Source organism: Marmota monax, unplaced genomic scaffold (genome assembly GCF_021218885.2).
Source record: "Marmota monax isolate L192 unplaced genomic scaffold, Marmota_monax_Labrador192_F-V1.1 WCK01_AAM20220418_F8-fsc00051, whole genome shotgun sequence".
In the NCBI taxonomy this organism is placed as follows: Eukaryota; Metazoa; Chordata; class Mammalia; order Rodentia; family Sciuridae; genus Marmota; species Marmota monax.
The window spans coordinates 8,910,763-8,935,560 of record NW_026695202.1 but is presented as its reverse complement, the minus strand read 5'-3'; the positions used below and the strand labels follow the sequence as shown (position 1 = coordinate 8,935,560).

Here is a 24,798-nt window from a genome sequence, read left to right as displayed (position 1 = left end):
CACTTCTCAGCCCAGGGAAGTCACTCAGCTGGGTCACATCGTTAACCTTGGCCCCTCGGTGGAATACTTAGGGTTTTCTCAGTTAATTACTTTTCCATTATAAACGAGGTTGGAACAAACATGTTTGGGCATGGAGCTTATTTCTTCTTTTAGATTTTATAGAAGTGGGATTTCCAGGGCAGAGGGAACTAACTTGTCATTGTCCTTAAAGCAAGGAAGGAGTGTCCCAGGCTGAAACCTGAGCTGGCTCCAGCTGTACCTCCCACCTGCCGTTTACTTTGGGGGAGGGCAGGCTGAGCGGCAGGAATGTCCTCAGAGGTGGCTCTGCAGGCCCCACCTCCAGCCCTGGCTTTGTCCCCTCCACCTTTGCCTTCAAAAGTTCCAAACCCCAAATTCTGGTGTTCCCGAGACCTCCCAAGTCCAAAGTAAGAAACTGGTTCAGGTTTAGGTCTGGGTGGGATCTGAGAATGTGCACCTTCCAGGCCACAGCCCTGACTGGGACTCTGAGGAAGGGCAGCCCTCTGCCCCTGCCCGCCACCCTCCTGCATGTCTCCCTGAGCACCTTCCATGTCCCCACCCTTCCAGAGGGCGGGCGCCAAGGAGGGACACAGCAGTCTGCAAGGTGGATGAACGCGTGAGGCCACTCCCTTGCCAAGGAGCTGCTCTGCCAGGTCCCTCTCCTCACTGAGGCAGCTTGGCAGGACCCAGCACCTCTGCCACTTCCCAGGTGACTTTGGGCACCACACTGTGTCTGAGCCCCAGGTCCTCTTCCCCAGCGAAACAGAAGGACAAGGGGTCTCCATACCATATCCCACATCAGCAGTTCCCACCTCCCAGGATCCCTATGGTGCTGGGATGGGAAAGGGAGCCACCAAGTCTCACCAGGAGGCCACAGTGGAAGTCCAGAGAGTAGGGCCCCGCCTGGGGTCTCCAGCAAGCCAAAGGAGAGAACCCAGAGGCGGCCTGAGTTCCCACTTGGAGTCTTGGGGTTGCTCTTAAATGAAGTTATCTGGGAAGTCCAGGGAGAGAGAAATTTCCCAAGGGAAGGCCTAGTACCTCAGGGGGTCCCTGTCCCTGCCAGGTCCCCAGACCCAGCTCAGGCCCTCTGTTCTGTGCTTGCACCGGCTGGGCACTCCATGCAGCCCGGGAATGACTTTAGAGTGGCCTGGCCACATGTGGGGACTGGCTACACAGTGCCTCAGTGTTTACCCAGGACTCAGCCCCGCCACCCTCAGGGCTGCAACTCTCAGGCCTCCTCCTGAGCAAACGGAAGGGAGCAGAGGCTCCGCTGGGCCAGGCCCAGGCCCTCCCTGCCCAGCCCAGCCCCCTGTGGGCTGTGGGGAACAGTGGCCCAGGAGGATGTGGCAGGGGGCAGCAGCTGGGCAGCTGAGGCCAGGGCAGCCTGGGAAGTCCGTGCTGGAGCTGTTGTTTGTACCGCGGGCCCTGGGCCACCCCACCCACTCAGGCGGCTTGGCCTCCAGGCCCCTCTCCAGGGGCTGTGTTTCCCATAACTCTGCTCCCCGGTCATGAACCTCGGGGCAGGAAGGCCCTCAGAGACCAGCTCCCACTCCACAGTGGACAGAAGAAGCCCAGGCCCAGGGAGCGAACAGGCCTAAGGCCAGCTGGTGAGTGGCTGGGTCAGGAGGGGGCCCTGGAAACCCTGGTTAATCCCTCCTTCCCCATGCAGTCCATGAACTTGACCATGGACCCTGTGTCCACTGGTTCATCCCTCCCACTGGGAGCTCCAGCAGACGGAGAAGGGCCTTTGTTCTATTCCTAGTGTTGGGCAGAGGACCTGGCAAAGGAGCAGGTGAATGGAGCTCCTACTCCAGTCCTGTGGCCTTCTAATGCTCCTGTCCCCACCCCTTCGTGCCCTGAGTGTTTGGGGAGGTCAGAAAAGGCATGATTTTCTTTGAGTCTCCTGGGCCTTCAGGCAGGACAGCATGGTCTCCTGGTCTCATGATCTCAGAAAAGAGCTTGGGAATAATGGGACCTGCCCAGAAGAGGAGAGAGGGGAGGTCCTCAGAGCTAAAACTGGAATTTGATCTAGGATGACCCATTGCATTTTGCCCGAAAAGAAGGATTCCTGGTGTAGGGACCTTTGGTGCTAAAGGAAGTACCCAGGCTGGGGATGTGGCTCAGTAACAGAGCCCTCGTCTAGCATGTAGAAGGCCCTGGGTTCCATCCCCCAGCATCACAGAAACAAAACTAAAAACAAGAGGTGGGCTGAGGCTGGGCACAGTGGCAAAGCCCTGTAATCCCAGTGGCTTGGGAGGCTGAGGCAGGGGGATCACAAGTTCAAAGCCAGCCTCAGCAAAAAAGTGAGGCACTAAGCCACTCAGTGAGACCCTGTCTCTAAATAAAATACAAAATAGGGCTGGGGATGTGGCTCAGTGGTCGATGGCCCCTGAGTTCAATTTAAAAAAAAAGAGGTGGGCTGGGAGTGAGCTCAGCTAGAGTGTTTGCCTAGCCTGTGGGAGGCTCTGGGTTCCTTCTGCAGCCCTGGAAAAAAAAAAAAAGAGGCAGAGGTGCTGGCTCCACCTCCTATTGTGTAACTGTGGATAAGCTGCTTCTCTCCTGACACCTCAAAGGCTTATCTGGAAAAGAGTCAATATCTACCCTCTGACCCTCCTGGTTGCCATGAAGTTCTGGGAAGCTATGGAGGAAAAGTCAGAATGTGCTATGTCCCAGGAGATGTGAGGGCTGGTGGCCATCCCAGTGAAGGACTTCCTCTTACCCCCCACTCCCACTTCCTGCGATTCATTGACTCACCGGCAGACACTGGCTCAGCACCTAGGATATGGGGGAAATGGGAAATGCTGGGTTGGAAAAGGAAGAGCTCAGCCCTCCTGGAATTCACAGCACAGGCACGGGCGATTAGAGTACAGTAAGAAGAATCTGTTCAACACAAGTTTTTCATGAGCAGCTACTATATGCCAAACACTTGACTGAAGTATTTTACAAACATTAACTCGTTCGATATTCATACAGCCTGTGTACTGAGCTGAGGGTTGACATTTATCCTGAAGGTGGCTGACAGGGTGTAGTGGAGGTAGCAGAGGGGCAGTTGGACAGCCCTGGGTTTTTATGGATCGAGGCTGTAAGGAGAGCTGGGAGGAGAGAGGAGGCAAGGGAACCTGGTAGCTGCCTCCTGATGGATTCCTCTTATGATTTAAGTCTTGCCAGGCCAAGAGGGGTCCAGTTAACCCACACTTCTGATGGATCAAGGTTCATGTTTAGCGAGGACCTGGGCACAGCCCGAGGTTGGGGACTTCAAAAGTGCCAGTTATAAAAAGGCGCCCTTGAAGGGAAGACTCGGTTGGAGCTGGCTCACCACCCGACCGACCCTGAAGCTAGGTAACTGAGTGCTCCAAAGGCCCTTCAAGCCCCGCTACTCCAGCTACCTAGCGAGGACCTGCGGCCAGGGACAGAGTGAGCGGCAGACACGCGCACAGTCGCCAGGCGAGTAGGTGTCCTAGCCGGGCCTGCGGAAGGCCAGGCCGGATTTCTGCAAGTTGAGTCCTTGTAGGGCGGGGCCCGAAGCGGGTCTCAGTTTGGGCAGGGGCGGTCCGGAGAAGCCCGGCCTGGCGGAGAAGTCTGTCCCGGAGGTGGGGCGGGGCCGTCAGGGTGGGGCGGGGCCGTCAGGGTGGGCGTGACCGTCAAGGTGGGGCGGGGCCGTCAGGGGCTGTGGCTGTCGGGTGGGCGTGGCCGTCAGGGTGGGGCGCCCCGCCCCGGCCCCGCCCCCGCTCCGCGCCTGCCCATATAAGGCGAGCGCCGCGCCGAGCGCCCCTGGCGAGCAGCTGTCGTCACGTGTGCCTTCCCGCCGGCCCGGGGCACCTTTCCAGGGCCGCCCCGCACCCGCCTTCCTGCCGGGAAGTGCTGCCCCGCCCGCCGCCCGCTGGGTCCCCGCGCACCTGCGTCCGTCACATCCCAGCGCGGGAATCAGGCCCGCGCAGTGGGCTGGGTGGGCTTGTCGGACCAGAAAGTGGGGATCTGGGGTACCCAAACCTGGGGTGGCCGCTGGGTGGGAACACGAGCCTCTGAGGACGGCCGACCTGCCGGACGCCTGCCAAGTGCTGGGCATTGAACTCGCCTTGTAAAAAAAGAATCTGCTGGAGCAGAAGGATCGCGAGTTCAAAGCCAGCCTCTGCAACAGCGCGGCGCTGAGCAGCTCAGGGAGACCCTGTCTCCAAATAAACTACAAAATAACGGGAGGAGGCTCAGGGGTCGGTTCCTGAGTTCAATGCCCGGTCCGAAAAAGAATCTGCGTGTTCCAAGCCGCGTAGTGAGGCCAGCTCTGGAGCGGTGTGGCCGGGTCTGACTCCCTGCGTTGCTTGAGGCTTTGTGAGCAACTAGTGCAGATTCTCTGTGCTTCAGTTTCCTCACCTGTAAAAGGGGGTCTTAACGGTTCATTCAGTGTGAGCGTTAGATGTGTTAATAGAAGTCCGCGCTTGCCCTTGATGAGCCCTTGATGAATGGTGGAAATAGTTGACCCTGAAGGGCCATGTCCCCAAAGGGGCAGCGAGGAGACCCAAATCTCTGTGTCTGTGACTCTGAGGGCACCCTTAGCTACCTGGTCTTATTTGCTGGCTTTAGGGGTCACAGGTGCAGCTCCTAAAACGAACTTTGTACATCTTTTCCACATTTCAGCAAATCCTGATTTGGGCCAAAAAAAATAATGGGCTAGGATGTCTAACAGCTATTTAGCAATCTCCCTATTTAGCAAAAGAAAGCCCCCAGACTGGGAGCCTTGGCCAGGGGATAGAAATTAGGTAAAATTAATGAGTTTATTTTTTTTATATATAACATTTTTTTTAGTTGTTCATAAAATGAAGTTGTACCTTCATTTTATTTTTATGTGCTGCTGAGGATCAACCCAGTACCTCATGCATGCTAGGCGAGCGCTCTTCCTCTGAGCCACAGCCCCAGCCCACAAGTTTGAAAATTTAGAATTACTATGTTTGTATGTGCATGGTACTGACATTATATTCACTAAATATACTCCAGACATAGGGCATAGAAAGCAGCACAATGACTCTAAGATTCCCACCACACACACACTGAGGACTGAACCTGGGGGGCTCTACCACTGAGCTACATCACGAACCTTATTAATTTTTTTTTTTTTTTTTTTGCGGGGGGAGTATCAGGGGTTGAACTTGTGGGCACTCGGCCACTGACCACATCCCTAGCCCTATTTTATTTAGAGATAAGGTCTCACTGCCTAGTGTCTCACTGTTACTGAGGCTGGCTTTGAACTCTCGATCCTCCACCTTCAGCCTCCCAAACCACTGGGATTATAGGCGTGGACCACTGCACCCAGCTTATTTTTAATTTTGATGTAGGGTCCCCCTAAGTTGCTGAAGCGGGCCTGAAACTTGGGATCTTCCTGCCTCGGCCTCCCTGGTTAATGTTCACTTTTTTGTGTTTTGATTCTGGGGATTGAACCCAGGGTCATGTGCATGCGAGCTATATCCCCAGCCCTAATGTTCACTTTTAAAATATATAAATATATAAATGTATGTGTTAAAATGTGAGCTGATCAAAAAGAAAGTCTGTGACAAGGTTTGTACACACCTCCCATGGCTACCCTAGGCCAGGCAGGATGAGGAACCAAGTGCCTCTCTCCTTCCAGTCTTGGTGGGAGGGGAGGGTGCCCAGAGGGGCCATCCGAGGCCCTGGCAGCCCGCCTGCAGCACACACATGCCTCCGTGCCAGGTTGCCCCTAGACTCCAGGTCCCCTGGGTTATTACAGCCTGACTTCTCACCACCCGCCCAGCCCCAGGCAGCATCCCCAACACAGAGCCTGAGGAATTTTCTAAAGATAAAGCCCACTTCCTGTCTCTTTCCCCAGTTAGCCTCCCATGGCTCCCCCGCCTGCAGGAGAAAGACCCTGCTCTTCCCAGGGTGCTCTGAGTGTTCCCGAGCCATCTGTGGTTGCCTGGATATTCGGTTGGTAAATATTTAATGCACAGGATTCCACACCAAAACCCTCAGGCTCAGCACTGGGGTAAAGCCCAGCAGGCCTGGTTCATCCCATGGAATTTCCGGTGGGGGGGGGGGATTAAATACATAAGTGTAAATTTAAAAAGAAGAAAAGTGCTACAAAGGGCCCAGCAGCACCCAGGGAGCTTTCGCCCTTTGCCGGGAAGGCCCAGCCCAGCAGCCTCCTCTAGAGCTCTGCCTGGCCATTCCCGTCATCTTAGGTGCCCGAGGTGTTGTGGTTCCTCGGCTCTTATCACAGGGGACTGTGATTTATAAGCCTGTCCCCCATGTTTGAGCTCCTCGAGGAAAGAGGCCGACTCTGGTGACCTGGGACGATTCAGCTTTCAGTCCCTTGTTCATTCACTCATTTTCATTCATCCATAAATCAGAGGGGCCAGGGTCCCCTTCATCTGCCAAACCCTGATACTGAGTAGTAGATTAAGAGGGTGAGCGCTGGGCTGGGGATGTGGCTCAAGCGGTAGCGCACTCGCCTGGCATGCGTGCGGCCCCGGGTTCGATCCTCAGCACCACATACAAACAAAGATGTTGTGTCCGCCAAAGACTGAAAAATAAATATTAAAATTCTCTCTCTGTCTGTCCCCTCTCTTTCTTAAAAAATAAAAATAAAAGAGGGTGAGAGCTGTGCTGCAGCCACTAACAAGACCCCACCAGGTGACAGTTGGACAGGCCTCCTAGGTGTCAGAGTGGGAGAAAAGGAATTTGAGGAAAGAGGCTGGAGCCAGTGCAGCTGCCGGGTGGGTCACCTGGGTGTATGGCCAGGTGTGTGGCAAGCGGCTGAGGAAGGGTGAGCTGCAGCCTGGTGGTCAGGGCCTCTGGCCGGCTCCGTTTCCTGCTGGTGGACAGAAGGCCGGATGCATGATCTAAGGCAGCCGTGCCACTTCAAGGTTTTGTGACTGTGACTGGGAGTAAGAAATACATCACATCACAACCTGGCACAAGGCTTAAAATTGAAACAAAAGTTTCACAAGATAATTGATAGTTTATTCTTTTTTTTTTTTAACCTTTGTATCATTTATTTATTTATACGTGGTGCTGAGGATCGAACCCAGGGCCTCACACATGCTAGGCAAGTGCTCCACCACTGAGCCACAGCCCTAGACCAGATAGTTTATTCTTACCCCAGAATGCACTCTCATCTCTTTTCTATTTTATCATTATCATCACTACTAAATTCTGATTTATTCAATTTAAGTAGTAACTTAAATAATTTCAAGATCACTGGTGGTTCATGAAAGCATTATCTATATCAGTTTGAGGCCAGCCTCGGAGACTTAGCAAGGCCCTGATTCAAAATAAAAAATAAAAAGAACTGGGAATGTGGCTCAGTGGTAAGCGCCCTGGCTTCAGTTTCCTGGTAGAAAAAGAAAAGCATTGACCCCAGTGTCTTTCCAGCCTTGAGCCTGTCTGCCTAGCAGGGACTGTGGGAAGCAGCCCGCCAGGGCAGGACAGGTCTACTGGCTTCCCCCACCACGCACACCCCAGCCCCCATCACCAGAAGTCCCCTGGCTGTAGACTCAGGAGACCAAGCTGAGGACATTTCTTCTACCCTGTCTCTTCCCTGCCCTCTACGCCAAGCTCTGAGTCTCCACTGGACAATCAGCTCCCTGGCCAGGTTGAATCAGTGCCACCGACTTCTGGGAGTGGAGTCAGGTAGGTTGGGAAGAAGGAGGGGAGTTGAAGCCCTAACTGGGTTCTGAGTTCTGGATTCTGAATCTGTTCCTCCCCCAGGGGCAACTCCTCCCTTCCTGTGTAGGGGATGGCTTTTTCCTGTGATCGCCACCTGGCCTGCAGGCCTGGCTTCTTGGCTTAGCAGAGGGTGGAAATGGTCAGAGTCCCTACCCTCATGCCCATCTAAGCCTCGTCCAAATCTTTCTTCTGTCTGGATTCTCAGATTCTGGAGAGATCGGAGAAACTTGGGGGTAGGATAAGGGCACCTTGGGCTCCCAGAACAATGGAGCCAGAAGAGTTCTTAAAAATGGAATCCAGCCAGGCGCGGTGGTGCACGCCTGTAATCCCAGCTGCTGAGGAGGCTGAGGCAGGAGGATGGAGAATTCAAAGACAGCCTCAGCAAAAGCGAAGTGTTAAGCAGCTCAGCAAGACCCTGACTCTAATAAAATACAGGATAGGACTGGGGATGTGGCTCAGTGGTTGAGTGTCCCTGAGTTCAATCTCTGGTACTAACCAAAAAAAAAGGAATCCAAATGCCTCGTTTTTATCAGTGTGGAAACTGAGGCCCAGAGACGGGAGGATCTCACCCAAATCACACAGGAATTAGTCTCACTGAGCTGGAGACTCAGGCTCTTTCTTTTCATTGTTCCATGGTGGTGGTCTTTAGAAGGGGCCCAGGGGTGGCTCAGGAGTGGGGCTTGGAGAACTGTCCTGTCTGGGAGAAACTGGATTGGGTGCTTAGCCCGGCCTGGGAGCTGGGAGGCCTGCACCTTGGCTGTGCTTCTGCCACCCTCCTCTCAGGGACCTGCTGAAGTCCCTGCCCTATGTGGGCTACAAACAAGAGTGTGGGGGCAGAGGTGTCTTGCGGCCCCTCCCCTCTGAGTCTGTGCAGCCCTGGCCTCCCTTGTGTATGTGTGGGTGGGGACAGTCCCTCGGTACCTGGAAGTCTGACAGGAGGAAGGTAAAACCTGTGGGAACCTGTTTTCTCCCAGGAAATCGCTGCTTCCTTGGGGCCTCCGGATTAGGACGGTGGCTTCTGGAGACACTGGATATGGGCTGAAATCCAGGCGGAGGTGCCCTCCCTGCCGGAGCCGTCCTGTCCAGGGCCATGGACTCTGCCTTCCCTGGACCATGGACTCTGCCCTGGTGGTGGGATTTCCCTCGGGTGGGGCTCCCCCTCCACCTGGACCCTCAACTGCGCAGCTTGGCAGGTGGGAGCTGAGAGCCCCTTCAGCAGCGGGGCTCACTCAGCCTTCTCCTCTGGGCAGTGAGAGCAAATCATCAAACGGGGGACTCTGCAGCTCCCAGGGCTGTGGCCGGGAAGTGGCAGGCTCTTGGTACTGAGTATCACATGCAGATATCACTGTGGCGCCCTGGAGAGCAAGAAGTCTCCCTGTGTCTGGCGCGGTGCAGGATTGATCCCGGTCCTCGCGGGGACCCTATAAGCACATGTGCTCATTGTCTGGTTTCATAGGAAGGACACTGAGGTTCAGAGAGTGAAAAGACTTTCGGGGGTCCTAGAGCCAGAGGAGAGGGACTCACCCCAGGTCTCCTTGGCCACAGCGCCCCGACTGTCCCTCGCATGGTGCTTGGCTGCACACACCCCTCCTGGGGACACCGCCTTTCCTCAGATCCTGACTGATGAGATCTTTCAGCGCTGAGTGGCTCTGACTGCCGCCCGCTTGTCCTTCTGAGACCCTCTCGGGTCAGTGTGGGCTCTCAGGTTTCCGACCTGGGAAATGGACTCTGAGTAATGAATAAAGTGCAGACGGAGGTATTGATTGAAATTCCACCGGCTGAACCGCGGGAAGGGAGGAAGGGCGGGACGCAGGGCAGGGCGTCCAGAGAACAGCCAGGGACCCATCTGCCCCAGAAGGGTGGCTTCCGGGCCTTTGGCTCTTGGTCCTGAAGGAGATGCTCAGGGTGAGGAGGCCTGTGCTCAGGCTTGGGAGCCACAGCGACAGGTTCGAACCCAGCCCACCACTTCCTCTTCACTGGCCAAGTCACTCCACTGCTGTCCCTCTCTGAGTGCTGGGGACACAGGTCTGTCTCTGGATGGGAGGGGAGGACCTGTGATTGGCAGGGATGGCATAACAAAACGGAATGCGGGAGGGTGACCCCTGCTCTCCCCACAAGGCCAAGGCCATGGCTTAGAAGGGGGATCCTTGAGAGGGGTATGTCTTAAGGGTGGAGCCCTCACAAGTGGATCAGGGCCCTTAAAAAAGGCCTCACAGCCTCCCTCAGCCCTCCTGCCATGGGTGGCCTCACCAGGCCCAGGGTCTGCTGGCACCTTGATCTTGGAGTCCAGCCCCGAGTGTGACCTGTGAGAAACAGACGTTTGTCATCTGCCACCACCCAGCCTGCGGTCATGTGTCAGAGCAGCCTCAGAGCAAAGACAGGCCCACAGGAAGGGGTTGCCTGGATCAGAAAAGGGGGGAGAGAGGCTGAGAAGCAGAGCAGAGGCCCCCACCCCGGGAAGCTCCCGCTGGCCCTGGTCCGGCCTTCATGGAGACTAATTTCTCTTTCCCACCTCCCTTGTCCCTTCCTTCCTCGTCCCTCCCTCCCTCAAACATTAATTGAGAGCTCACTGCTGGCCCTGGGAGCCGGAGTCAGGACCCAGCTTGGGGAAACTCATCTGGTCCAGACCAGCAAGCGCTAGTCCCCGCCCAGGCCGGCCAGAGCAGGCACTGCGCATCCCCACTGCCTTCCCTCCGCTGGGCTCAGCCTTGAGACCCTGCTCTCCACAGAGCGCCAGACGCCAGGGCTCATCACCGGGGTTGGTCCAAATATGGAAACGCTTTGCTGTGCCGAGCCAAGCACAGGCCTCTTGCCATAACAATTCATCGACATTTAAAAACAGCAAATTTCCTCCAAGCCTACTCCAAGGAAACTCCTCCTCCTCATGGTAACACCACTGGGCCTTCGACTCTGCCTGGTGGGTAGTTGAGTCACTGTGGTTGGGAGTCTGAGCAGTCTCTGCGGACGAAAGGGCTACATCCGAGCCCCACCCCAGCACAGCATCTTGCTGAGACTCGGGTTTGGGATGAATTTTCTGTGATCGCTGCAACAAATTACAACAAATTTAGAGACTTAAAATAGGCCAGGGGCGGTGACGCATGCCTGTAATCCCAGCGGCTCAGGAGGCTGAGGCAGGAGGATCGTGAGTTCAAAGCCAGCTTCAGCAAAAGCGAGGGGGCTAAGCAACTCAGTGAGACCCTGTCCTTAAATAAATACAAAATAGGGCTGGGGGCGTGGTTCAGAGGTCGAGGGCCCCTGAGTTCAATCCCTGGTACACCGCCAAAAAGAGGATAAGACGTTTTCTTGCAATGCTGGACGTCAGAAGTCCCAAGTGAAGCTCACACGGCATCAGCACGTGTCAACAGGGCCCTGTTTTTGCAGCCTTGGCTTCCATGGTCACCTCTCCGACTCTCTGACCCTCCACCTCCCTCGTAAGAGGGTCTTGCTGGCTATGGCAGGTCCACCCGGGTTATCCAGGATGACTGCTCCCTCTCAAGATCATATCAGAATCCTATCTGTGAACTTCCTCGTGCCATGTAAGGCAACGCCGACCCCAGGGAGCACAGTGTGGGTGTCTTTGGAGTCCATTTTTCTATCTACCACAGGTTCTTTAGCCATAAAATTGGGTTGTGGGTTTTTGTGGGGTTTTTGTTTGGTTTGGTTTGGTTTTTGGAGCCAGGATTGAACCCAGGGTGCTTTAGAATCTTTTAATTTTAAAAAAATATATATTTATTTTCTTTTTAGTTTTCAGTGGATGCAATATCTTTATTTTTTATTTTTATGTGGTGCTGAGGATCGAACCCAGTGCCTCATGCATGCCAGGTGTGCACTTTCCCACGGAGCCACATCACCAGCCCTAGAACCTTTTAATTTTGAGACAGCGCCTCTAAATTGCCAAGTGTGGCCTTGAACTTGCCATCCTCCTGCCTCAGTCTCTTAAGTCGCTGGGATCACAGGTGTGCACCGCCCCACCCAGCAAGCTAAAACCGGGTATTGAGAACCTACTTCACGGACCTGCAGGGGAGATCATGGAAGGCGATTTGGATGAAACATTGAGCGCAGGGCCTGGCGCGGGACAGCATGTGACACTGTCATCTCATGTGAGACTCAGTGAGACCAGTTAGTGGTCAGAGCCGAGTCTGGCCGCCTGCCCTCAGCCCTGCAGGCCGTCCCTCCCCTTCCTTACAGGTACCTCGTCTGCTCAGTGACGGGAGGGAAATCGCTCAAGCCTGTATCTGGGGTCCTTTCCAGCCCCCCGTCGGACCCCACCAACTAGTCTATAGAGAGGTCCCTATTCTGAGAGAGGAAGGGCCCCGTATGTGGGACCCGACTCCTGGGGGCTCCTTGCCGATGGCTCTGGGGGTGGGGCCCGCCTTGAGCTGGGATGGATGGAGCCTCCAGGAGACTCTAAGGCTCCCTGGGGCGTGAGGACCCTGGGTGGGGCACCAAGTGCCAGCTGGATAGGGGGGCAGTGTCAGTCCACAGGAGGTTGCTACGGCCCAGGGAGAGAGCTGCTTGCCCAAGGCCCCAGGGAGGAGGAAGAGCTGGGGACGGACCACCGTCCACCTCCACCCAGGACACCTCCCTTCTCAGAGCCACCTGGACACAGGGCCCAGGGCCAGGGCCCTCCTCACCTGTCCTCTGTCATTCTGGGCAGGGCCCGGCATTCATCTGGCATCTAGGGTCTGATAATGACTGACACTCCAGTGCAAATGGCTGAGCATGCTGCTCTTTGAAAGGGGACATTCCTGGTAACAAGAGAGAGCGTGCAACGCAGGACTTCCGCACCTTGTCCAGAGGACACGTGTGTGTTTCGGAGGGGGCCTGCATGTCCTGAGCGCAGGCGAGATGGCGTCATGGCACCAGCACAGGGCACTGCTGCCCAGGGCCGTCACTGCCCATGGGCAGCCAAACCTTCATCTGCGTGTCTGTACGGGCAGAGTCCCTCCCTCTGGGTTCCCATGCGAGGATCACAGCCTCCATCAGGTGGTCCTCTCCTCCCTGGACCACCCAGCAGACCAGGGGGCTGCTGAGAGCTCACCCAGCCACCCATCACCACGGTGACAAGGCAGGGAGGCCTGGGGAGGACCTTCTCCTCCTGAGGCAGCACCATTTGTGCACCTGCCTGGGGTCTAGTGCCTGGCAAGACCCTGCTTCGCAAGCCCTCCCTGATGGCCGCCCAGCCCCGCAGGAGGTGGCGGCAGGTCTGTGGAAAACTTGGGGCCAGGGGTCGGGGCTAGGGTCTGGCCCTGACTTTGCCACTGACTTGCTGTGTGACCTGGACAACTCTCTGTCCCTCTCTGGGCCTGGTGCCTTGCCTGGAAAACCAGAGTAAGACATAAGGATGTGAAAAGGCCCTTCCTCCCAGTGGACCTCCCAGCGGCCCTGTCCCTGGATGTGTCATGAATCACATCCGCTGGACCTGTGTCCTGCTGCAGGGCCCTCTGGGAGGTGTGCTTCTTTCTTCCCCCACATGACCCCAAGTCCTCCGAGGGCAGGTGCTGCCTTCAGCCCTGTGGTCAGCACTGAGCTCTGCCCCTCCTCAGGGCCCACGGCTCGATTCACGAAGACCCTCGCCTGGCTCAGAGCAGCACTCCCCTTGCAAGTCTCAGTGAGGCAGTCCCGGGGTCTGGGCCCCCATCTCCGGACCCAGGAAGGGATGCTTCAAGGAGGCCACAGACAAACGCTGTGGAACACGGGCCCCTCTTGAACCAGGTTCCCGGGACGAGGCCTCAGGCTCTGCCCCTGGCCTCAGGCACCTTCCAGCCCCATCTCCCTAAAGACTCCAGGACTTTGCTCATGCTGTTCCTTTGCCTCGGTGCTGTTCCCTGCCTTGCTCACAGGCTGCCTCCTGCAGGAAGCCTTCCCAAATGCCACCAAATGCAAACACAGACCCCGCCCCAGGCCTCCCACAGTCTATGGAGCCTTCCTCCAGATCTGTCAGGGTGTCCCTTGTTCCTAACCCGGGGCCTGCGCACCCGACGCTGGGGTGGAAATAGACAGACTGGAGAGAGAAGGGGTCCCAGCAGTGGGGGGCGCTTCCCAGAAGCTGCAGAGGACAAACAGCTGGTGGCCGGGGTGGCTGTGACTCACCCCAGGCCTGGAGGCCGGGGATGCTGCAGACGCTGAGTCAGGAGTCAGAGGCCTTCAGGAATTTTGATAAGGACAAGGCAAGCGCCCGAGTATTTCTAGAATGCAGAGGTTAGGGGTGGGGGAGCTGGAGCACAACAAACCGCCTGATTATGTTCCTTATTTATTTATTTTGTGGTTTCAAAATCCAGAAGGTACAAAGGGGTCAGCTAAGGCCCTCCGCCCGCCTGGTCCTGCACCTGGTCCCTCCTGGGGCGGCTGCTTACTCTTTTTCCTCCAAAATCCTCCTCCTGCCCTCTTTACTATTCAACACCAGCAGCCTGACTGCGCACTGTTTGCGTTTCCCCTTCTCCTATCTCAGAAGCCAAACGTTTGTATGGGTTAGGAAATGGGATTAGTGCCCTATAAAAAAGCCCTGGGGACCAGATGAAGTGACCCACGCCTGTAATCCCAGCAGATGGGGAGGCTGAGGCAGGAGGATCACGAGTTCAAAGCCAGCCTCAGCAGTGGGGAGGCACTGAGCAACTCAGTGAGACTCTGTAAATAAATTACAAAATAGGTCTGGGGGTATGGCTCTGTGGTCCAGTGACCCTGAATTCAATCCTCAGAACCCCTCCCCCCAAAAAAAAGACCTGGGGGAGCTGAGCTGTTTGTCCTTTCTGCTACAGGAGGACAGGAAAGGCACCATCTGTGAAGAACTGGCCTTGCCAGACACAACAGCTTCCAGAAGTATGAGCAACTAATTTCTGTTGTTCACAAACCACCCAGCCTAGGGTATTGTGTTACAGCAGCCCAAACAAACCAAGATGCGTGCCATAGTAGGACATCAGGAGCTGCCGCTTTTCTTTCTTTAACTGCATTTAAAGTTTTCAGATAAAAATATAGGGACTCGCCAGGTGTAGTGGCACATGTCTGTCATCCCAGCTGCTTGGGAGGCTGAGGAAGGAGGATCACAAGCTCAAGGCCAGCCTCAGCAATTTAGTTTGGCTCTAAGCAACTTAACAAGACTCTGTCTCAAAAAAAAGAGCTGGGGAAAAAAAAATCAGGGATTACATTCAGGTTATTTTTGAATCATTTGAATTTCCAGTAAACTATAAGCTATTTTTTTTTATTTTTAGTATAAGCTTATCCCATATAATATTTGGGATATACCTAAACTAAAAAAAAAAAATCATCGTTTATCTTTCAACAGATGACTTGTATTTTTATTGACTAAATCTGGCCCCTGTGTATATCACATGAGAACCTCCTATGGCTAAATCTTTAGGGGCTTTGGAAATCAGGTCCCTAGACTTGGCGGGCTCCTACCCCGTAGCACTCCCTAGTCTTATTTTTTTTATTTTTTATTTTTTTTTGGTGCTGGGGTGGACCTCGGGGCCTCACACATGCCAGGCAAGTGCTCCACCTCTGGGCCACTCTCCAGCCCCTGGCCTTATTCCTGATCTGTGCGGGCGGAGGGGGGGTACGGGGGTTTGGGCCCAGTTCTGGATTTCCCCTGGACCTCAATTACTGAGATAAGAAATGAAAGGCCCTCGGGGCTGGTGGTGCCTGCCTGTGACCCCAGCCCTTCAGGAGCTGGGCAGGAAGCTGGCAAGCCGGATGCCACCCTTGGCCACCCAGTGAGTCCCTACCTCAAACAACACGAAAAAGGGGGCTGGAGGGGGACCTAAGTGGGGTCATTGCTTAGAGTGTGCACAGCCCTGGGCCCCCTCCTCAGCACCACGAAAAATAAGAATTAAAAAGCCTTTGGAGTTGTCCAGCTCACTGACCTTGTTTGAGGCTCAGAGAGAGGGACCCCTGTGGTCACACAGCAAGGCAGGGACAGAACTGGGGGTTCTGCAGCCTGGGCATTTGGAGCAAGTTCCCCTTGGAGAGGACACAGTGGGAGCCGTCTCCCAGCTGGGTTGCTTGGTGCTGGGTTGCTCAGTGCTGGGTACCTGGTGCTGGGTTGCTCTGTGCTGGGTTGCTCAGTGCTGGGTACCTGGTGCTGGGTTGCTCGGTGCTGGGTCTGAACTCCAAACAGCCCAGCCGATGGTGGTAATAATGACAGCTTCCACTGTCAACCATGCCGGGGGCTGTGTGTAACTTTTCCCTCCTGGACCTGTGAAGATAAGCCCAGCAGTCCCACATCTTGGAGCTGGACACCAAGGCTCAGAGGGGCAATCCATGTCATTATTTGTCAAGACCCTCCCGACCAGGAAGTGGCAGTGCTACGATTTTAACCCACATGAGTGTAACTCCAAGGCTCAAACCCTTCCCCTGGATTACTAACCCCAATTAACATGTATGTGCCCATTTTTCAGACGAGAAAACCGAGTAGTGGTGACAAGCCCTCTCTCTGGGGCCGCTTTAGCTTTACAAGAACTCAGAGCCGGGACACTCTGGTGCCTGTGGCCCAAAGATGAAGACAAAGCCTTGCTGGTGCCTGCTCACTTGACCTTCGATGCCCAGTGTCCACGGTGACTGGGTTTCTCCCAGATGTCTCTGCTGTCCCGGCATTCTCTTCAACCCCCTTCCCCTTTCCTGTCTCCGTCCCTCTACACTTCAATATTTGGGGTCAAGCTAAAGGAGCCTAGAAGAACTAATTCCAACCTCAGCTTAGTCATTTACTTGCTGTGTGACCTTGGGCAACTCACTTAACCTCCCTGGGTCTCACTTTGCTCAGCTGTCAAGTGGGAAAAGTTTTGTCTAAGTCTGAGCCTATGACTGGCCATGCATATTGGTTAGAAGGAAAGGGGATATTTATTGTGCCCCTACCATTTGTCACACCTGGCATGAGATATTGGGGACCCTGAAGTGGGCCAAGCAGACACTTCCTGGGTATGTTTCTGGGACGGTGGACGGAGGACGGTGTGGTGCAGGAGGTGGAGTAACGGGTTTTGTCAGTGTGGGCAGAAGATGAGGGCCATAAACCAGGAGGAAGGGTGGGAATGACTAATCTGATAGGAGAGGGAGAAGAGCCCCGGCCTCGGCTGTAAGCGATGGATCAGGACTGGAACCGAGTCTGATTTCGGGGCGCCTGGTCCCGCCGTCCCCAGCCCTGCAGAGAGCCCCGCCCACGGGAGATTAAAGTCCCACTAGCGTCCGGACGTGTTCAGGGGGCTAGGTCTGTCCCCTGTAGTGCAAGTCCCCACCCCAGCACGAGCTGGAAGGAGCTGGGGCAGGAGTCGCCCCGCCCCCAGAGGCAGGGGGAGGGGTCGCCTCAAGGCCCCGCCCCCAGGTGTCCGGGCCGGGAGCCGCGGGGCCTCTCCTGCCAGCTCGGTGCTGAGCCTGGCCAGCGGGGCCCCAGTCTCGGTCCGGCTCTGGCTTCAGCCTCTCCAGTCCCCAAACCTGGGCAGCGCCCGCGTGCCAAAGGAGCCGCTGGGGCGCGGGAGGGGTCCAGGACGCAGCCGGCTCTTGGGAAACCTGGTGAATTCTGCAGCGCACTCCTCCTCCTCCTCCTCCTCCTCCTCCTCCTCCTCCTCCTCCTCCTCCTCCTCCTCCTCCTCCTCCTCCTCCTCCTCCTCCTCCTCCTCCCCCTCCTCCTCCCCCTCCTCCCCCTCCTCCTCCCCCTCCTCCCCCTCCTCCTCGTTTTCATATGACCTGGCCCCTCCCTCCCTGCCAATAAGGAGTCAGAGGAGAAGTGACTTCCCTGTGTTGTCCTGTGTCACTGTCCCCCACCCACACATACCGCATCCCCTGGCTGCCTGGTCCCCAGATGGTGGCCTCTCCAGTGCCGGGCTGCAGGTTGCTCACCGCTTCCCCGGTGCTGGGCACAGGCCGGGCCTTCGCAGAAATGAATTAATGGGAAAGGCCAGGGATGGGTAATGGCCCCCAAAGATGTCCACGTCCTGTCCCTGGAACCTGTGGATGGGCTGTGGCACACGGCAGAGGGCTCTGCGGAAGTGATTCCGGGAAGGGCTGAGATGGGAAGGAGTTCCAGCCGTGGCCCAGCCTCTGCCTGCCAGCTGCCCCTGCCCCAGAGCCAGCCCACAGCCACAGGGCCACAGGCCGTTCCTCGCAGTAGGTGTAGGTCTCTCTCTCTCTCTCTCTCTCTCTCTCTCTCTCTCTCTCTCTCTCTCTGCCTCCATCCCTATCCCTCTCTCTGCATAATCTGTCCCTTCTATTTCTGGCTGATACAAGGGCCACTTGGCGTCCAGGGTCTACACTGCAGACTGCTCACAACCCACCTCTGTGGGTGGCGGAAACCCAGAAGCTGGCCCAGCTGACCTTGCTGCGGGCCTGAGGAGTGCAGGCTCCCCTCCTCCCTCCCCAGAGCAGCTGAGCAAACACAGGAGTGTGGGGGGGTGGGGTGGGAGCAGAAGAGCTGGGGACAGACCCCAGGGGAGGGCGGGCTGAGACCTGAGTGCAAGGTGAGGTCTCTGCAGAAGACAGTGGACCCAGCGGTGCTGGAAGCCAGGTATGGTGGCTCTCATCTGGAATCCCAGCAACTCGGGAGGCTGAGACAGGAGGCTCTTGAGTTGAAGGCCAGCCTGGGCCATTTAGCAAGACCCTATCTCAAAATGAAAAGGGCTGGGGGTGTGGCTCAGCGGTGGAGCACCCCTGGGTTCAGTCCCCACTACGGAGGGGGGGGAAGCCAAGTCGAATGACCAGTCCCGTGGTCGGGCTGGGCCCTGGGGACCCTTCCCCATGCACAAGCTGTCCATCTCCAAATGGCCTCCACATCTAGTGGAGAGGCTCCTGTTCATCATAAATGGCCACTGGATGAGTGAGCTGGGTCTGGGCTAGGCCAGGAGGCCCTAGGAGGAGGCATTTCAGAGCAAGGTCTGGGGAGACAGGAAGGGATGGCCCCCACCAAGGAGCTGGGGCCAGAAGGGGCCTGGGCGGCACCAGCCCCGCCACCTCAGCCGGGGGGAGGTTCTTTCCGGCCTCCCTCTGTCCACCCCACCCCCACCCCATGGTGACTTCCTTGTTTAAGGCTCCCACCGCCTCCCACCCCCACCCCAGTAACCAGAGCCCGGATCTCTGCCCAGCTCCAGATCCTCTTGCTGGGACCTCCCCTGGGCTGTGGTTTTAGCAAACAATTTGGAACCTTCTGAGGCCTGGCAGAGGAGGCCTCCTGCACTCCTTCTCAGGGGGCTTAAGATGCTCTGGCCCTGGGATAAGAGCAACAGGGCAGGCAGTAGAGAAGGCCGCGGGGAGGGGCCACATTTGTGACCTCAGCTGTGTGATGCGAAAGGTGAGCTTGGAAATGGAGCAGGGGGTCCTGGTGCTCTATAGATCAGGTCCATGGACTCCCATCTGCTCTGCACACAGCCCTGGGACTGTAACGTATCACAGATGAATGGGTTGAAGCCAGAGAGGGTAAGTAACTTACCAAAGGACACACAGCAGAAAATACAAGGATCGGTATATGGACTCCAGAGTTCCTGCTTGTAAGCGCAGGGCACACTGACTCCAGGGGGGTAAAGGCCTGGGCAGGGTTGGTGAATAGCAGATGTTTGAAGGGCAGGGCACAGGAAGACGGGCCCAGACAGGTGGGCAGGGTCCAGGTCAGGTGGCGCCTTAGAGGACATGTTCCTGACTATGGAACTTCCAGGTAGGACGTTCTTTGGAGAAACGGTTTGCTGCTGACAGATACACTGGAAGCCCCTGGGCTAGCTGACTGGAGAGCCCTCTGGCAGGAAGATTTCCGGGTGGCCTCTGCTCAGATCAGCGGGGCAGTGGGCGCCCAGTCCTATCTGAGGTTTTGCTCAGTCCAGTCCAGAAGCGTGATGAGCAGGGGACAGTAGGACTCTGAGCCAGGATGGAGAGTCCTTCCTACCCAGACCCTAACACCACCCTGCAACCAGGAGACCCTGGGCAGGTCACCTGAGCACTCTGAGTCTCACACACCAGTCGCCTGTCCCCCTGGCCTGTCAGAGGATCAGCATGGCAGTGGTCCTCTGTGACCCATCCCAGTGACCCACCCACTAGGCACAAGTGACACCCTCTTTAGACAGTTCCTGAGAAAATGACGAGAGTGCCAGGTCTCTGTATCTGGGTGGCCTTTGACAACCTGAAGAAACACAGTGGCACCTGACTCCATCGACCCTCACACAGGCCCAGAAGCCAGCGGGGCACGTTCTGGTCCCATCAGAATAAGAGGCTCTTGTCATGTCATTGGAGCAACCGAGACACCCACAGGGAGGGATTCCTGTGAGCAAGGGGCGCTCCCCCCTCAAAGGAATGCACCTGCAGGCTGTCACCTTCATAGTCTTGCTGTCTCCTCCCAAACCCAGATTGGAATCCCAACAACAATAACGATAATAAATGGCCGTAATTATAAAAGAGCACAGTAATTATTTTTTTAAGAGAGAGAGAGAATTTTTTTTAATATTTATTTATTTATTTTTTTTAGTTTTCGGCGGACACAACATCTTTGTTTGTTTGTGGTGCTGAGGATCGAACCCGGGCCGCACGCATGCCAGGCGAGCACACTACCGTTTGAGCCACATCCTCAGCCCAAGCACAGTAATCATAACTGCTTCTAGCAGGACAGGGTGGTGCATACCTGTAATCTCTGTGACTCGGGAGGCTGGGGCAGGAGGATTGCATATTCAAGGCCAGCCTCAGCAACTCAGTGAGGCCCTAAGTAATGTGGAGAAACCCTGTCTCTAAATAAAATATAAGGGCTACGGTGTGGGGCTGGGGACATAGCTCAGTTGGCAGAGAGCTTGCCTAGCATGTACAAGGTCCTGGGTTCAATCCCCAGCAACACCCAAAAGGGGGGGGGGGGCTGAGGATGTGGCTCAGTGGTAAAGCACCCGAATTAGGTGATTCAGTCCTCAGGACCTTCTATCCATGAAGTAGGGACATTGCTGTTCTCACTTTGCAGGTGACAAAGCAAAGGCTCAAGGACATTCAGGAAGAGGCGGATCCTGGCTTTGAACCTAAGACCAGCCCCTGGCACCAAGACCCCCAGCATGAATCCCCACCCAGCTATGGGGGTGGCGGTAGGGGGGTGCCCCACTGTACTTGACTCTCTGTCTCCCACTGCCCTCAGCATTTTGCTTTGTGCATGCCTGAGGGTCCCGTGCCAATCAGGTGATGTAAACCCTGTCGTCCTTCCAGTGCCGAGGGCGGAGCCCAGAGCCTCACGTGTGCCAGGCCTGCGCTCTACCACTGAGCCCACCGGACCTTCCCGGGGCTTCAGAGGGTTGGGATCAGGGGGGTGAGAAAGAGTGGAAAGAGTGGGCTGTGAGCTCACACCTGGATTTGGACTTCAGCTTCATCTCTGTCATATCTGTCCGTGTGTCTCTGTCTCTCTCTCTCTGTCATTGATAGTCGGGCACCGGACCCCTGAGCCACCTCGCCAGCCCTACTTTGATTGGTATTTAGAGACAGGTCTCTCTGATGCTTGGCAGCTCGCCATTGCTGAGGCTGGCTGGGAACTCAGGTCACCACACTGGCTCAGCTTCATCTCTTAAGGGTCAAGTGTGACCATGACCTTGACATCCTCATGGGTTTTATTTCACACTGAATCCCCCTCATCCAGGAGGGAAAATAAAGCAGCCAGGCCACAGGCCTTGGAAGAACACAAAGCGTGGCCCCGAGGGCTTCTCACCCGAGTTCCAGGAACCAGGAACCGTGGGCAGCTGGGCTCTGGCATGGAGGTCGCAGGTGAGTCAAGGTCGTGAATAGCTGCCCTCCACGCGTGGACATTTCCCAGATTTCCTGTGTCGTCACAAGTGTTCTTAAACATGGAAGAGGGGGACAGAGGAGGGTCAGAAGAGTGTGGCATTGGTGTCCCTGAGGACAGAAGAAGGGCCTCTAGCAGCCAGCAAAGACAAGGAGGCAGATCCTCCCGAGTCAGGAGCCCATGGGAACCAAGCAGCCTCTGCCTTACCTGTGGCTCCTGAGACCTGTTGACCCCCGCACACACACCACCCCCCACTGAAAGATGGTACCTTCCTGTTCTATTGTAGTAGTTTGTACCAAGGGTTGAACCCAGGGGTGCTTCACCACTGAGCTGCATCTCCAGCCCTTTTTTGTATTTTGTTTACAGGGTCTTTCTGAGTTGCTTAGGGCCTCAGTAAGTCGCTGAGGCTGGCCTTGAACTTCAGATCCTCCTGCCTCAGCCTCTAGAACTGCTGGCATTACCGGATGCGCCACAGTGCCGGGCTCCCCGTAGTTTTAAATTACCAGGTGTGTGGCCATTTGGTAGCAACCAAGAATCAGCAAATGTTGGTTCCCACTCCTCCCTGCACCCAGCACCCTCCCCATCCAATTGTGCAAGTCCTTTATTTTTAATGTTTGTTGCTGCAGATGGAACCCAGGGCTTTGGGCTGCTAAATACATGCTGTGGCACTGAGCTATGTCCCTGCCTTTTTATTTTATCCATGAAGAAAACAGGCTGGGGGTGGCCTGGAGGGTACCTAAGGACACACAGCCACCAGGTGGCCGTGGAGCCAGGACCTCTGACTCAGGTGCCTCCTAACAGGTCGGCCGGGCTGGGGCAGGGGGACCTAAGACCTAAGAGTGCTGGTGCTGATGGGGTGGCTCCCCCCACCCCCTGGGCCGGAAGCCCCTCCCCCAGCTTCACTCCTTGCTGCTCCCAGCCCCCAGCCCCAGCTGTCTGTCCTTATGTCCTTCCGTCTTCCAGGGAAGCACTGTGGCCTGGGGTGCTCTCTCCCTGGACTCAGTGCCAGAGACCTGGGGCTCTCCCCTGCTCACCCAGCCCCTCCTCACCGCCTCCTGGGGCAGCCCACGGCGGGGGCTGTCGTCAGAGCCCCTCAAAAGTGAGTCAGCTTTACCCTGAGTCCAGGGAGCCTGCCCAGGCTGCAGGGTGGACAGGGTGCACAGGGTGGGAGGGGAAGCCCAGCCCCCAAGGCCAGCTGACAGGTCAGAGGAGAAACTGCTCTTCCTCCTTCCCGCCTGGCCCCTGGGGAGCCCTCCTGGAAGGCCTGCTGGGTCTCAGTCCCGAGCTGCAGGGGTGGGGGACCCGGCAAAGGGGACGGGAGGCCGAGGAGAGAGGACAGTGAGATCCAGAAAAGAGAGACCAAGAAGAAAGAACCAGAGACGAGGGAAACGGAGAAGGTCAGATGCCCAGGGGAACAGGCAGGAGAAGAGTCTGAGGAACAAAAGAAGGCCAGGTGGGGGCGCAGCCTGTATCCCAGCAATTTGGGAGGCTGAGGCAGGAAGATTTCTAGTTCAAAGCCAGCCTCAGCAATTTATCGAGGTCCTAAGCAATTTAGCAAGACCCTGACTCTAAATGAAATACAAAACGGGCTGGGGATGTGGCTCAGTGGGTAAGGCTGGGTTCAATCTCTGGTACTAAAGGAAAAAAAAGAAGAGAGAGAGAGAGAATGAAGGAAAATTAGACAGGAAAAATGCAGAGACAGAGACAGAGGCTCAGAGTGGAACAGAGAAGGGTGGGTCAAGAAGCCCAGAGAAAAAAGGAAAACCCGAGGGCAGATTTTGTTCAGTGGCTCCAGGTGAGACCCGGGGCTGGGCTGAGCCGCACGGGCACAGCCAACTGGGTAAGAAACCTCACTGTTGTGGCCTCAGAGACTCGGCAGGTGTCAGCCTGGCCACTGGACCTCCAGGAAGCTGGCTCTCGAGGCAGGAAATCGATTCTCCTGAAGCCTTGACTTATGACACATTCTTGGGAAGACCCCAGCCCAGCCTCCCCCAAGTCCTTTCAGAAATTGTTAAGGGTCTCCATGGATGCCCCTGCAACAGGGAAGCTTCTCAAATGTGCATAGAAACATTAAACCAACCATTCAGGTTTTATAATAGGAAGAGCTGGGCTCAGGCTGAAGGAACAGACTTGCTGTGTGACCCTGGCCGAGTGGCCTCCCCTCTCTGAGCCTTGGATATTCCAAATGCGGCAGAAAGAGATTTTGTTCTCAACCTTGTGCCTACCTAGGAGAACCGAAGGGATTTAGATCCTCTCCCATGTGCAAAAACAACCCCATGAGTCTTCAGGGAGTGGTGAGACTTTGGGGGTTTTAAGGAGAGTTACTTTGACAGTTCAAGAAGACTCCACACGCATCGCCCTCCCCATTCTCCCCAGGAACCCCTCACACCAGCTCAGCCCCACGTGCTGGCTTTAGGCTGCCCTGTGGTCTCCCTGGCTCTGACTTTGGCCTCTGTTACCTTGCCGTCTCTCACCCAGAACTCTTCAGGTCTCTGAGCTCTTGGAACCTTCTTGCCCCACCAGGAAGGGGTTCAGCATCTTGCCAAGGAGCCAGGCCACGTGGGCTCCCCTTCAGCCCCCCCCTCCTATTAGCTGCGTGGTCTCCAGGAGCAGCTTCACCTCCACGGGCCTCAACTTCTTCATCTGTCAAATGGGCTGATATTCAGACGCTCATTAGAAAGGGCTGCTGTGAGGACCAAATGGGTTGATATATTCAAAGCATTAACAAGAGCACCTGGCAGAGAACACCACTATTACCCTCGAAGTCAACAGAGACCCTCCTTGAGATCTACCCACCCCGCGCCGGGCATGCCGGTGCAGCCTGTAATCCCCGCAGCTCTGGAGGCCGAGATGGGAGGGTCACAAGTTCAAAGCCAGCCTCAGCAATTTAGCAAGGTCCTAGCAAATCAGTGAGACCCTGTTTCAAAATAAAGAACAAAAAGAGCTGGGGATGTGGCTCAGTGGTAAAGCAGCCCTGGGCTCCATCATCCGCAGTAGTTAAAAAAAAAAACCCTTTCTCGGGGCTGGGGTGTGGCTCAGCGGTAGAGCGCTTGCCTCACACATGTGAGACCCTGGGTTCAATCCTCAGCACCACATAAAAATTAAAAAGTGAAATAAAGATATTGTGTCCAACTACGACTAAAAAATAAATGTTTAAAAAAAAAAAAAAAACTTTCAGTCAGGGACATGCCTGTAATTCCAGTGACTTGGGAGGGCTGAGGCAGGAGGATTGCAAATTGGAGGTCAGCCACAGCCACTTAACTAGACTGTCTCAAAATGAAAAATTTAAAAAAGGGCCTGGGATGTAGCTCAGAGGTAAAGTGCCCCTGAATTTGATCCCTGGGAAAACAAAAAACAAAAACGTGTCCCCTTTCAGAGGGCCCCGAGGAGCAGTG

The 24,798-nt window shown here is 55.7% G+C and overlaps 1 long non-coding RNA gene across 5 annotated transcripts; it reads left to right on the top strand.

Moving 5' to 3' along the window:
- Positions 1–614: 614 nt before the first annotated feature.
- LOC124083106 (uncharacterized) lies at positions 615–22,075 on the top strand. Of its 5 annotated transcripts, none has more exons than XR_009225413.1 (6): positions 615–1,625; positions 5,855–5,952; positions 7,399–7,656; positions 20,123–20,235; positions 20,600–21,384; positions 21,770–22,075. It is a non-coding gene; the product is annotated as an uncharacterized LOC124083106 (long non-coding RNA). The 5 variants fall into 5 exon arrangements; XR_009225415.1 differs by having other exon boundaries at positions 5,855–5,956; positions 7,582–7,656; XR_006848631.2 differs by having other exon boundaries at positions 616–1,625; positions 7,582–7,656.
- Positions 22,076–24,798: the final 2,723 nt, after the last annotated feature.